The sequence below is a fragment of the Scyliorhinus canicula genome, chromosome 14, assembly GCF_902713615.1.
Source record: "Scyliorhinus canicula chromosome 14, sScyCan1.1, whole genome shotgun sequence".
Classification (NCBI taxonomy): Eukaryota; Metazoa; Chordata; class Chondrichthyes; order Carcharhiniformes; family Scyliorhinidae; genus Scyliorhinus; species Scyliorhinus canicula.
The window spans coordinates 89495110-89508734 of NC_052159.1; positions in this window are offsets into that span (position 1 = coordinate 89495110).

The window sequence follows — 13625 nt, forward strand, 5'->3', positions numbered from 1 at the left end:
AGCATCAGAACGGATTGGCACCCTGCCGCCTCTCCATTCTCTGTCGAATTGGGAAACCCGCTACCAATGATGGGCAATGGACAATCCACCCCACTATTTCAATGCAGGTTGTTGTTAGTTTTGCTGTTTGTCAAGTGTGCCAAAGTCAACGATGAACAGCTGCACATGTAAATTGGTTCAACAACCCAAGTTTCTCGCTCAGTTTTTATTGAATACTCTGCAGGAATTATTCAACACCAAATGTGAAATTCTGGAATGCAAATACCATGCTAAAAATAATGGACGGGTTTCTCCGTCGTGGGTGGCAAATCTCTCCTAAATGTTTCTGGTGTGACACGATTTTGGGATTCTCTATTTCCCCAGCTGGTCAATGGGGTTTCCCATTGTGGGGCAGCCCCACACTGTCGGGAAACCCCCCAGGCTGCCGGCAAAACGTAGAATCCCGACGGCGGAGAATTCAGCCCAATATTCTTTTGCTTTGTAATGCTGCAGCAACATAGCCTTTCATTTCAAATTGGAAGCAATCCAAAAGCAAAGCTACATATTAAAATGAATGATTAAATCAATGGGGAAAGGTACAGAACTTGCAAGCCATGATTTTGGGTATACCTATAAATCCTAGTGGATAATATTGCATAGGATACCACAACGTTGATTTATTCTTTTACTTTCAGATCCAGATAAATAACTGTCCCCTCTGGTTATTCAGACTTTTTATATTTTTCAATCAAATAAATTTCAGGGCCAAGCCCTCACATTGAGGGGCTAGGGACTGTCTGTGTGGAGTTTGCACTTTCTCCCGCATCTGCATGGGTTTCCTCCGGGTTCTCCGGTTTCCTCCCATTGTCCAAAAATGTGCAGGTTAGGTGAGGTTATGGGGATAGGGCGGGAAGTAGGCCGAGGTAAGGTGCTCTTTCAGAGGATTGGTGCAGACTCAATGGGCCGAATCGCCTCCTTCTGCACTATAGAAATCTATGGTTCTAATTGACAAAATCAGTTTTATGCCAGGGCATCAAGTGGGAAATCTATCCATTTGCAAAAATTCCACATAACAGGCTTATCAGCAAGGTTTAAGCCTAAGGGACAGGAGCAGCATGGATATGAAGTGACTGAGTGACAAGAAACTAATGGGTCAACAGCTGTTTTTCAAACTGGTGGAAGGTATAAAATGGAGTTCCCAGGAGTTAATATTGGCCAACTACTTTACTTAAATTTAAGACTGGGTGTAAAGGTTGCAATTTCAAAATCTGTAGATGACACATAAAGATCCGGAATGCACTGCCTGAGAATATAATGGTCGCAGATTCAAACACGGTTTCCAAGTGGAAGTGGATAATTAACTGAAGAGAAAACAAAATGGGCTATAGAGACAGGACAAGGGAGTGAGACAAATTTGCTCTTTTACAGCCAGCATGGACACGACTAGCAAAATGGCCTGCTTCTGTCTTGTAGCCATCCTATCTTTAGAATATTTGTGTTTACTGGTACAGAGGTAAATAACCCCCCCCCCCCCCCCCCCCCACCCCCCCCCCCCCCCGCCCCGGCTTTCAACTTGGCCTGTCTGCAGTTTTTAGCATGGTTGATCGTAAGATTCTGCTCTTACACCTCCACTAGCTGGCTAGTTGGGACTGCACTTGTCTGATTTTATTCTTATCTATCCTATCAGACGTTCAGCTACAATAACATTATTTCATTATCGTACTATGACATCTAATATTCCTCAAGGAACTATCCTTAGCCTCCTCCTTCTTCTCATCTATATTCTGCCCCTCAGTGACATTGTCTGAAATCATGTACTTCCATATGTACGCTGACAATACCCAGCTCTGCCTCACCACTGTATCTCTTGACTCCTCTTCTGTCTCTAAATTGTCAGATTGCTTCTCTGACATCCAGTATTGATGAGCAGAGATTTCCTCCAATGAAATATTAGAAAAACAGGAACCATTGGTTTTGGATCCCATCGCCCTAACCATTGACTCCATCCCTCTCTCTTGCAACTGTGTGAGGCTGAACAAAAATGCAAATGACCTTTATTTTATTTAACCTTGATATGAGCATCCTCCCATTTACCCACACCATAACTAGGACAACCTATTTCTGTGGTGTTTGCTTCACCCTTGTGTGAATGTTAAAAACACAAAGGGTATTGACCACAGGGATCAATTAATACTTCGATGTGGATTCTTTATTGAGTGCTGGCTACACATATACAGTTATTGTTCTGCTCAGTTCTGTTCAGACTGACACTCAGAGGCAAATCACATGGTGAGTTACATCATTTGCACTTCTGTACATTGAAAAGGTAGCCACACCTCCCACAGTATCCCACAACAATTTACATCACCATAAATACTGATTCCACCAAGATCATTTGTTGCTGAAATGCTCATTCGTGCCTTTATTAAGACTAGACTTGAAGGGCAGCAGGTGTTGCAGTGGTTAGTATTGCTGTCTCACGGCGCCGAGGTCCCAGGTTCGATCCCGGCTCTGGGTCACTGTCTGGGTGGAGTTTGCACATTCTCCCTGTGTTTGCGTGGGTTTTGCCCCCACAACCCAAAGATGTGCAGGATAGGTGGATTGGCCATGCTAAATTGCCCCTTAATTGGAAAAAAATGAATTGGGAACTCTAAATTTAAAAAAGTCTAGACTTGAGACCAATTCTGTGATTCCCAACCCCGTTTCATGGATGTTCCAGTTTTCACCAGTGCATTCTTGACTGAGAGCCAATACATCCATTACCTTGTTGAAACAGCTGCATGCCAGGGAAAATATTACTTGATTGACAGCTCTTGCTCTGTGATCTATTCTGTCACTTTCACAATGTTTATTTGCACAAGATAAAGAGGTTTCAAGTTTGTTCAGTTTATGCTGCTGATACTTTAATGTGTGTGGCTGATTGATAGCTTTATTAGGCAATAAAGAAATGAAATTTTTCAACAAAAGTGGAAGGTTGTGAATGAATGAATTTGTTTAAAGCTTTTTCACACATCCTATTGCTACTATAGGCTTCATTGGAATCGGCATGTAGGTGCCATAGCTTGGTATCAGAGGCAGATTTACAATGAAATTCACCATGCCCAGGCACAGGATCCCAATCCGGAGTGGGCTGCGTGTCAGGTCGGTGTTCTGGGCATCCAATCAGAGACTGATTACTTTGCATTTGCTGTTAGACTCAGTTTTGAGCCTATAAGCAGCAAATGCAGAGAAAGATCAGACTCTGGTGAGTCTGAAAGAATGGGGAAAGTGGTGACAAATAGGTAACTCGAGACACATGTATGAGACCACGGCGTGAGGTGGGGGAGAGGCTGCTGGCATTTGTGAATCAAACCACGAGGAGCCAAGCAGATAAGTAAGTTTACATCGGGCGCTGTCATTAGCAGATCTAGACCAGCAACAGTGAGGTGTGACCACCAAATCAAACCACGAGGTCGGCCATCGAGTAGGCGATGGGAGCAGCTTACCGGCGGGTACTCGCACAAATGAACCCAGCCTAGCAACAGCAGCATGCATGTGAGGTGTGATGCCCTGAATCAAGCCACTAGGAGCCATCAAACAGAGAAGTGGGCCCGGCAGCAACAGGCACGTGAGATGCGGTGGCCACAACAAGTGAGGCTGGCTGCCTTGAAGATCCCAGGCAAGTGAGGCAAGTGAGATTGTAAGAATGCCAATGTGTGAGGAATAGGTGGAGACTGTGATGGGATGAGAGATGAGGGGGAAGTGTGAGCATGTTGTGGGAGGAGAGCTCATGAGGCCTTTGCATTACAGACTTGCAGGCAGGGAGGGAGAGTGTGTGGGAGGCGGGTTGCATTATGCAGGGAGGGAAAGTTTGTGATGAGGTTGTGAGTACACAGGGAGGGAGAGTTTGTGAGGGGAATGATCAGGAGGAGAGTAGAGTGAGTGTTGTTTGAAATCCATGATCAGAATCACAGCTTCATAAGATGAATCCAATCTTTGAGGAGCTTGAACCTGATAAAAACATGACTGTGCAAAAAAAGAACGCCTGCACTTTTGGACACTTTATTGACTACCTAAAATCAAGATCAGTTTCTTCAGCAATATGAAGCGACACAATTGATGTGGCAGCCAGAAATGCAGAAATAGAAGGCGATGCAAGAGGACAAAGCTAGGCAAAAAGACACTTTGTCATTTTACTTTAAAAGGTCTGAAGTATTGAACAGTCCACAAACTGCACATTCACCCTCATCCAAAAGTATGGGTGAATTTTCTAATGACTTAGACTTGCCGACCTCTAGAGAAGTGGACTCTGAAGTGGCAACGGAAGTACAGGATATTGCTGATTCATTTGTTGAAGTGAGGGAAGAAACCTATCATGAAGACATTGCTTTATGGCCAAAATCTACTCCACTGGGTATGATTGAATATTTTGTAATAAATAAACCAGAAATCGTAGGTAATTTGCTAAATTTGAGAAAAGGGTTTGAAGTTGGAGACTGAAAGCATGTCAGAAATCTTCGTAAGTCCCATTCTCTGAGGGTGTAAAGAAATGGGATGACAGAAATTAGAAATTGGTTGAGTTTTTGGAAACATCAAAGGCAATTTACTGATATGATTGCAAATTATTCCCTAACCCTGTTAAGGGAAACAAGCATTTGTCGACAGGTAATCTAGCTGGAAAAATGTTGGAAGAGATATTGCTGATCATGAAACTTCCAAAGCTCACTGTCATAATATAGACCAGTATATCATGGTGCAGACACACACACTGATGGACATACAGTAGGACCAATGACCAGTTAGAGCTCACTCACAAGACAGAGGGCATCAGTTTTCCCGCTCATTCGGGATGCAGCCTTTCAGAAGTACAGAGCTTACAGCTTACAGCACAGATCCACACCATGAGCTGAGTGAATAGACTGGTTAGGATAGGCACAGGTCTTTAGTTTAATCTAACATCGTGTTAACCCACAGAAAAAGTATGTTCAACAGTTTATAGTTTAATAAAATAGTGTTGTACTATTTTAAGTGTTGGTGGCCTGTATGTGTTCCACGGATCCAGAGCACCCAACACATCATGGTACCAGTAGTTGAGGGATGTTAGAACTTCTTAGACTACCTGCAAGTTATCTGCCTTCCACCAGCATACAGCCATCCTGCAACATGAAGCCACAGACCTGGAAGCTGCTTCAGATGCCAGGACAATTGCTCTCTTCCTCTCCACAGCCGGGGACCATGCCATCCACATCTTCAATTCTCTCACCTTTGCCGATGGTGAAGATAAATCTAAATTCAAGACGGTCCTCCTCAAGTTTGACAGTCGCTGCGACATTGAGGTGAATGAAAGTTTTGAGTGCTATGTCTTCCAACAGCGTTTGCAGGGTAAGGATGAACCTTTCCAGTTCTTTCTCACCCACCTCCGCATCCTTGCGCAGTCCTGTAACTACGGGTCCACCTCCGACTTCATGATACCCGACCAGATCATTTTCGGTGTTCAGTCAGACCCCCTTCGCCAGCAGCTCCTCAAGGTAAATCAGCTCACCCTAGCGATTGCCATCGAGACTCGCGTGCTCCATGAACACGCCACTAGTCAGTGTTCACACCCAAGCGGCTGAAATGGCGCGGCGAGCTCCCCACGAGGCAGAATGGGTCCAAGCAATCAAACAACTCCAGGGCCTCAGCCTGGAGAGGGCAGCCATTCCACGCGATGTTCGCAGACTCCTGCGCCTGGGCGCACTGAACGAGGGGACGGCGACGTCGGCGAATGTACTGCACCAGCACGCACTACATATGATCGCACCGTGCATGCATGGTGGCGCAGCGAACGCACTGACGCTACAACGTGCGGCAACTGTGGCTCCGCCCATTTAAAGCGGCAATGTCCTACCAAATCCCGACGATGCCTGCAATGTGGCAAACTTGGTCACTATGCTGCCTTATGCAGATCAGCTCAACCTGCCAACTTTCGTCGCTCCAGCCAGCCTCGCAGGGATCTCCGGGCCATTCAACCCACGGTCACCGAGCCTGATTCAGATCTGCTACCTCAGATTGACACCAAGGACCAAAAGGCGCCCTTACGAGTCGGTATCATGACAAAAAATAGGGTGTCCCCGAAGCAAACAATCCAGTCTCTGCCGGTACACAGCATCAATCCGGACGATGAGTGGTGTGCCACCCTTACGGTCAACCGGTCCCAAATACGATTCCGCCTGGACACCGGTGCCTCCGCCAATCTCATTTTGCGGTCTGACCTTCAAAGCCTTCATGTCAAACCAGCCATCCTGCCATCAGCCTGCCAACTATTAGATTACAATGGCAATGCCATTGCTGCCAGCGGCTCATGCCAACTTGAAGTGACGCACCGGTCACGCAAAGCCATCTTGCTGTTTGAAATTGTGGGCTCCTCGAAAGCCTCCTTGCTTGGCGCGCAGGCATGCAAGCTGTTGAACCTAGTTCAGAGAGTTCACTCTCTCTCTCCTGCTGACATCTCTGCCTTTCCGGACACTGACTTCAGGGCGCAACTCGACGCCATTATCAACCAGTACCACATTATCTTCGAGGGCATGGGCACGCTCCCGTACACCTATAACATTTTATTAAAGCCGAATGCCACGCCTATGGTGCACGCACCTCGCAGGGTCCCAGCGCCCCTTAAGGACCGCCTCAAGCAGCAGCTGCAAGACCTCCAGGACCATGGAGTGATTTCCGGGGTCACAGAACCAACCGACTGGGTCAGTTCCATGGTATGTGTAAAAAAGCTTTCCGGCGAGTTGAGAATTTGCATTGATCCCAAGGATCTCAATCGCAATATTATGAGAGCGCACTATCCAATTCCCAAGCGCGAAGAGCTCACATGTGAGATGGCTCACGCCAAGCTCTTTAACAAACTCGACACCTCAAAAGGATTCTGGCACATCCAACTTGATGAATCTAGCAGGAAACTCTGCATGTTCAATACCCTCTTTGGAAGATATTGCTACAACAGGATGCCGTTTGGGATCATATCTGCGTCAGAAGTGTTCCATAGGATCATGGAACAAATGATGGAAGGGATTGAAGGTGTTCGAGTCTATGTCGATGACATAATCATCTGGTCCATCACCCCACAGGAGCATGTCAATCGCCTCCAACGCGTATTCAGACATATACATGAGCATGGCCTCCGCCTCAACAGAGCCAAGTTCTCTTTTGGTCAAACAGATATCAAGTTCCTAGGCGACCACATCTCCCACTTGGGTGTGCAGCCGGATGCGGACAAGGTAGCTGCCATTACAGCTATGAGAACACCAGAAGACAAGAAGGCGGTCCTCCGGTTTTTGGGTATGGTAAATCTTTTAGGGAAATTCATCCCTAACCTCGCCTCTCATACCACAGCTCGCAGGAATCTGGTCAGGAAGACGACAGACTTCCAATGGCTCCCTGCCCACGAGCGTGAATGGAGGGAACGCAAGGCTAAACTAACCATGGCCCCGGTATTAGCTTTCTTTGATCCAGCAAAGGAGACCAAAATTTCAACAGATGCCAGTCAATCCGGCATTGGAGCTGTGCTCCTTCAACGTGATGAGGCCTCGTCATGGGCCCCCGTTGCATATGCGTCACATGCGATGACCCCCACGGAGCAGCGCTACGCACAGATAGAAAAGGAGTGCCTGGGCCTTCTGACCGCTGTTAAATTTCACGATTATGTCTAGGGGCTTCCTCAATTTACCGTCGAGACCGACCATCGCCCGCTGGTCAATATAATACCGAAAGACTTGAACGACATGACACCTTGCCTCCAGCGTACTCTTCTCGAGCTCCGGCGATACGACTTCCAGCTGGTGTACACCCCAGGCAAGGACCTCATCTTCAGTCAACACTCCATATGACCCAGCGGGATTTGTCTGCCAGGTTGACGCCCATGTGGCATTCGCGGCCTCCAATCTACCTGCCTCAGATGAATACCTTGTCCAAATTCGCTGCGAAACGGCGGCTGACCCCCTGCTGCAGCATGTCATGCACCACCTGATGAACGGGTGTCTCAAGGGCCAATGCCCTTAATTCTATAACGTCAGAGACGATCTGGCGATAGTAGACGGGGTTCTTCTCAAACTGGACTGCATTGTCATCCCGCATAGCATGCACCAGCTTGTCCTGGAACAATTACACGAGAGCCACCTAGGCGTGGAGAAATGCCGCCGACGGGCCTGAGAGGCAGTGTACTGGCCTGGCATTAATGAAGACATAGCCAACACAGTGCTCAACTACCCCACCTGTCAGCGCTTCCAGCCGGCCCAACCACGAGAGACACTGCAGCCCGATGAGTTGGTCACGTCACCTTGGTCTAAGGTGAGCATTGATCTGTTCCACGCGCTTGGTCGAGACTATGTCCTGATTGTGGACTACTTTTCAAACTACCCGCAGGTGATACGGTTGCACGACCTCACTTTGTCCGCATTCATTCGTGCATGTAAACAAACCTGTCCTCTGTAATGAGACAGGATTGATTCATGATCTCATAGTTAGGGATCCTCTCGGAAGGAGCGATCACAATATGGTGGAATTTAAAATACAGATGGAGGGTGAGAAAGTAAAATCAAATACTAGTGTTTTGTGTTTAAACAAAGGAGATTACAATGGGATGAGAGAAGAAATAGCTAAGGTAGACTGGGAGCAAAGACTTTATGGTGGAACAGTTGAGGAACAGTGGAGAACCTTCCAAGCGATTTTTCACAGTGCTCAGCAAAGGTTTATACCAACAAAAAGGAAGGACGGTAGAAAGAGGGAAAATCGACCATGGATATCTAAGGAAATAAGGGAGAGTATCAAATTGAAGGAAAAAGTTTTGGAGGCCAAGAGTGGTTTTAAAGGGTATTCACATTTCATGCATATTTTATGCTAAATTCATGTACACACACACCACCCAAATTAATTTTATTATGAGGATTATACTTGGGTATTCAAATGTACTCGGGTCAAAGAAAAACAGAAGATGATTTTATTCAAATTTATAACTTTATCATTCGTGTCCCCCACATTTTCACATTTTTTTTAGAGACATGGAAATGACTCTTTGTTCTTAAGGCTGTATAATTCATTCTCATTAATGAATTTGAGTGATTTTGCTGTTTATCACAATTTTATCAATAATGGTTAATTCTGGAAAGTATTAAATTTCCTTATTTTAAATGTTGTCTATCATTTTTGTGCTGGAATAAAATGCAAATTTCGTAAATTTTAGTGTCCAGTTATTTACGTTGGATCTCGAATTTAAAAGCTATGTAAAATTTTTTTTAAACTCCGTTGGCAAGTCAGTCTTGTTAGTATAAAATAAACATACATTAGCAGCACACATTACAACATAAAACATTAAATATAGCCCACATTTTTAACAAAAAAAATTGCAATTACCTTTTTGATGATGTTAAATGATGTCCCAGAAAACTTTACGTCTGCCATGTTTGATCATGGCAAAGACACTACCGGCGAAATTAACAAAGGGAAAAATCACCTGATTCGACAGCACCCGGATGGACCTACCACGTGTGCAAGGTAAGAACACGTGAACTACTACAGTTTTAAAATTTATGAATGAAACGGCATTGTGTCCCGCGTTTTACCTTGTTCTTCCGTTTACGCTGCGGTTTGGAAATCATCAATGAATCACAGGTAAGTTAAAGATTTCTTGAGAGATTCTTTACTATTTTTGTAGATTAGTGTTATTTTTAAATGTTAAAACTGTTTAAATTAACCAGGAAGCTTTTGCACTCGTGCTACAAAGGCACATTGTGCGTTTTCAGTAGGATGGGGAAACCATTTCTTTTGTGTCCAGTCTTTACGTTGTAAACTCTGTTTATAATTTTTTTTTTAAAGCTTACACCCATAATTTGTGCTTTGGTTAATCATTTTTAATCATACAAATGTTTTATATTTATTATACTGTACCTTAACCATACAATTTATTTAAAGCTAATAAAATGAATAATTAAATAAGGCAGGGTGTTTTATTTTAAGTGTAAAGATTAATTGCAGCACATTATAAGTATACAAACATTTTACTCATTCATGTGTGCTACTTTTTTTTACTGTAACTTAACCATACAATTTATTTTAAGCTAAATATAAATGAATAGTTAAATAAGGCAGGGTAGTTTAGTGTCCCATTTACACGTGGAACCTGATAGTTTAGTGTCCCATTTACATGCGGAACCTTGCCTTTTATTTCCATTGAGCTTTATTTCTGTTGTGTATTTAACTTTGTAATTTTCATATTAATATTTATACGACATTATGGAACAATTTCTGATGCAATGTACTTAGATAGGATTAAAGTTTCTACCTGAAAACATTATTTGAATCAATAATGGTCCTAATCGCTCATTTCCTGGCTCAAAACCTCAAAATGTAAATGGCTCAATTTTCATTTTTCCTCAAATCTATCATAACCAAATGTGGGTAGCTGTCAGACATGATCGTAACAAAACATTAATATTGTGTAAACTTTTATATATATCAGTTAATGAAGTTAAAATCCCAGAATTTCTTTTTAAAATGGGTGTCCCACATTTACACGGGGTAACCCATTTACATGAGTGACTTTTCCCTTGTTGAAGCGTTCCTCCGTGGCAGAATGCTTTGTGATACCAAAATTTGTACAAATTTCTGAAAGGTCAGTTGTTTCTCTACTTTAAAAACCCATCTTTAAGCAAATTTGATAATTTTGAAATTTTAGGTCAAATGTCACATGTTGGACCCATAAAGTGGCAAAGATTGGTGGGAGACTAGAGGACTGGGAAACCTTTAGGAGGCAACAGAAAGCTACTAAAAAAGCTATAAAGAAGAGTAAGATAGAGTATGAGAGTAAATTTGCTCAGAATATAAAAACAGACAGTAAAAGTTTTTACAAATATATAAAACGAAAAAGAGTGGATAAGGTAAATATTGGTCCTTTAGAGGATGAGAAGGGAGTTTTAATAATGGGAGATGAGGAAATGGCTGAGGAACTGAACAGGTTTTTTGGGTCGGTCTTCACAGTGGAAGACACAAATAACATGCCAGCGACTGATAGAAATGAGGCTATGACAGGTGAGAACCTTGAGAGGATTGTTATCACTAAGGAGGTAGTGATGGGCAAGCTAATGGGGCTAAAGGTAGACAAGTCTCCTGGCCCTGATGGAATGCATCCCAGAGTGCTAAAAGAGATGGCTAGGGAAATTGCAGATGCACTAATGATGATTTACCAAAATTCACTAGACTCTGGGGTGGTCCTGGATTGGAAATTAGCAAACGTGACACCACTGTTTAATAAAGGAGGTAGGCAGAGAGCAGGAAATTATAGGCCAGTGAGCTTAACTTCGGTAGTAGGGAAGATGCTGGAATCTATCATCAAGGAAGAAATAGCGAGGCACCTGGATAGAAATTGTCCCATTGGGCAGACGCAGCATGGGTTCATAAAGGGCAGATCGTGCCTAACTAATTTAGTGGAATTTTTTGAGGACATTACCAGTAGATAACGGGGAGCCAATGGATGTGGTATATCTGGATTTCCAAAAAGCCTTTGACAAGGTGCCACACAAAAGGTTGCTGCAGAAGATAAAGATGCATGGCATTAAGGGTAAAGTAGTAGCATGGATAGAGGATTGGTTAATTAATAGAAAGCAAAGAGTGGGGATTAATGGGTGTTTCTATGGTTGGCATTCAGTGGCTAGTGGTGTCCCTCAGGGATCAGTGTTGGGCCCACAATTGTTCACAATTTACATAGATGATTTGGAGTTGGGGACCAAGGGCAATGTGTCCAAGTTTGCAGATGACACTAAGATGAGTGGTAAAGCGAAAAGTGCAGAGGATACTGGAAGTCTGCAGAGGGATTTGGATAGGTTAAGTGAATGGGCTAGGGTCTGGCAGATGGAATACAATGTTGACAAATGTGAGGTTATCCATTTTGGTAGGAATAACAGCAAATGGGATTATTATTTAAACGATAAAATATTAAAGCATGCCGCTGTGCAGAGAGATCTGGGTGTGCTAGTGCATAAGTCACAAAAAGTTGGTTTACAGGTGCAACAGGTGATTAAAAAGGCAAATTAAATTTTGTCCTTCATTGCTAGAGGGATGGAGTTTAAGACTTGGGAGGTTATATTGCAATTGTATAAGGTGTTAGTGAGGCCACACCTGGAGTATTGTGTTCAGTTTTGGTCTCCTTACTTGAGAAAGGACATACTGGCACTGGAGGGTGTGCAGAGGAGATTCACTAGGTTAATCCCAGAGCTAAAGGGGTTGGATTATGAGGAGAGTTTGAGTAGACTGGGACTGTACTCGTTGGAATTTAGAAGGATGAGGGGGGATCTTGTAGAAACATATAAAATTATGAAGGGAATAGATAGGATAGATGTGGGCAGGTTGTTTCCACTGGTGGCTGAAAGCAGAACTAGGGGACATAGCCTCAAAATAAGGGGAAGTAAATTTAGGACTGAGTTTAGGAGGAATGTCTTCACCCAAAGGGTTGTGAATTTATGGAATTCCTTGCCCAGTGAAGCAGTTGAGGCTCCTTCATTAAATGTTTTTAAGGTAAAGATAGATAGTTTTTTGAAGAATAAAGGGATTAAGAGTTATGGTGTTCGGGCCGGAAAGTGGAGCTGAGTCCACAAAAGATCAGCCATGATCTCATTGAATGGCGGAGCAGGCTCGAGGGGCCAGATGGCCTACTCCTGCTCCTAGTTCTTATGTTCTTATGTTCTTATGACACGGCATCCCGCTGACGGAAATGTCAGACAATGGCCCCTGCTTCACCAGCCAGGAATGGTCCAGCTTTGCCAGGTGGTACAATTTTGCCCATGTGATGTCCAGTCCCCTGTACCCCCAATCCAACGGCAAAGCGGAGAAGGGAGTACACATCGTCAAGAGGCTCCTATGCAAGTCTGCCGATGCTGGGTCTGATTTCTACCTTGCCTTGCTGGCCTATTGCTCCCCCCTACTGTCCACTGGCCTGTCGCCAGCCCACCTACTCATGAATCGCACCCTGAGGACGACAGTGCTGTCCATCCATGTCCCAGACCTCGACCACGTTCCGGTTCTTCGCTGAATACAGCTGTCTCGTGCACAGCACAAGGCGGCTCATGACTCCCATGCTGCTGATCTCCCCGCTCTCGCTCCAGATGACAATGTTCGTGTCCATCTCCCGGATGGTGGCTGGTCTGCAACGGCTGTTGTCCTTAGGCAGGTGGGCCCCCGCTCGTTCCTGGTTTGGCTACCGGATGGCTCCATTCTGCGTCGCAATCGACGTGCCCTTCGCCTCGTTCCACGCTCGCCACGTGATCCTCCGGTGTTGCCTCACCCTCCTGCTGACCCTGCCATGTAATATGCAGAGCTTCCTGTCACTCTGCCTCCCCCTGACTGTGATGTAGTCCAGCCTGCTGCTGAACCGGCGGCTCTCGACCCACCCTTGAGGCGGTCAACCTGAATTCGTCGCCCACCTCAGACACTAAGTTTATGAACTTTTCAAATTTATGGACTCTCTGAATTGTTTTGTTGCCTTGTTTGAGCATTTTCCTGGTTTGTATATAATGTTGTTCTTGTTCCTCTTGTTGCATACTGTTTCCCTGCACCAGGCACCTTCCCATGTAAATAGCTTAGTTCTTATGTACATAGTCCTGTAAATATGTCTTCGCACCCCACACGTAGTTAGGAAC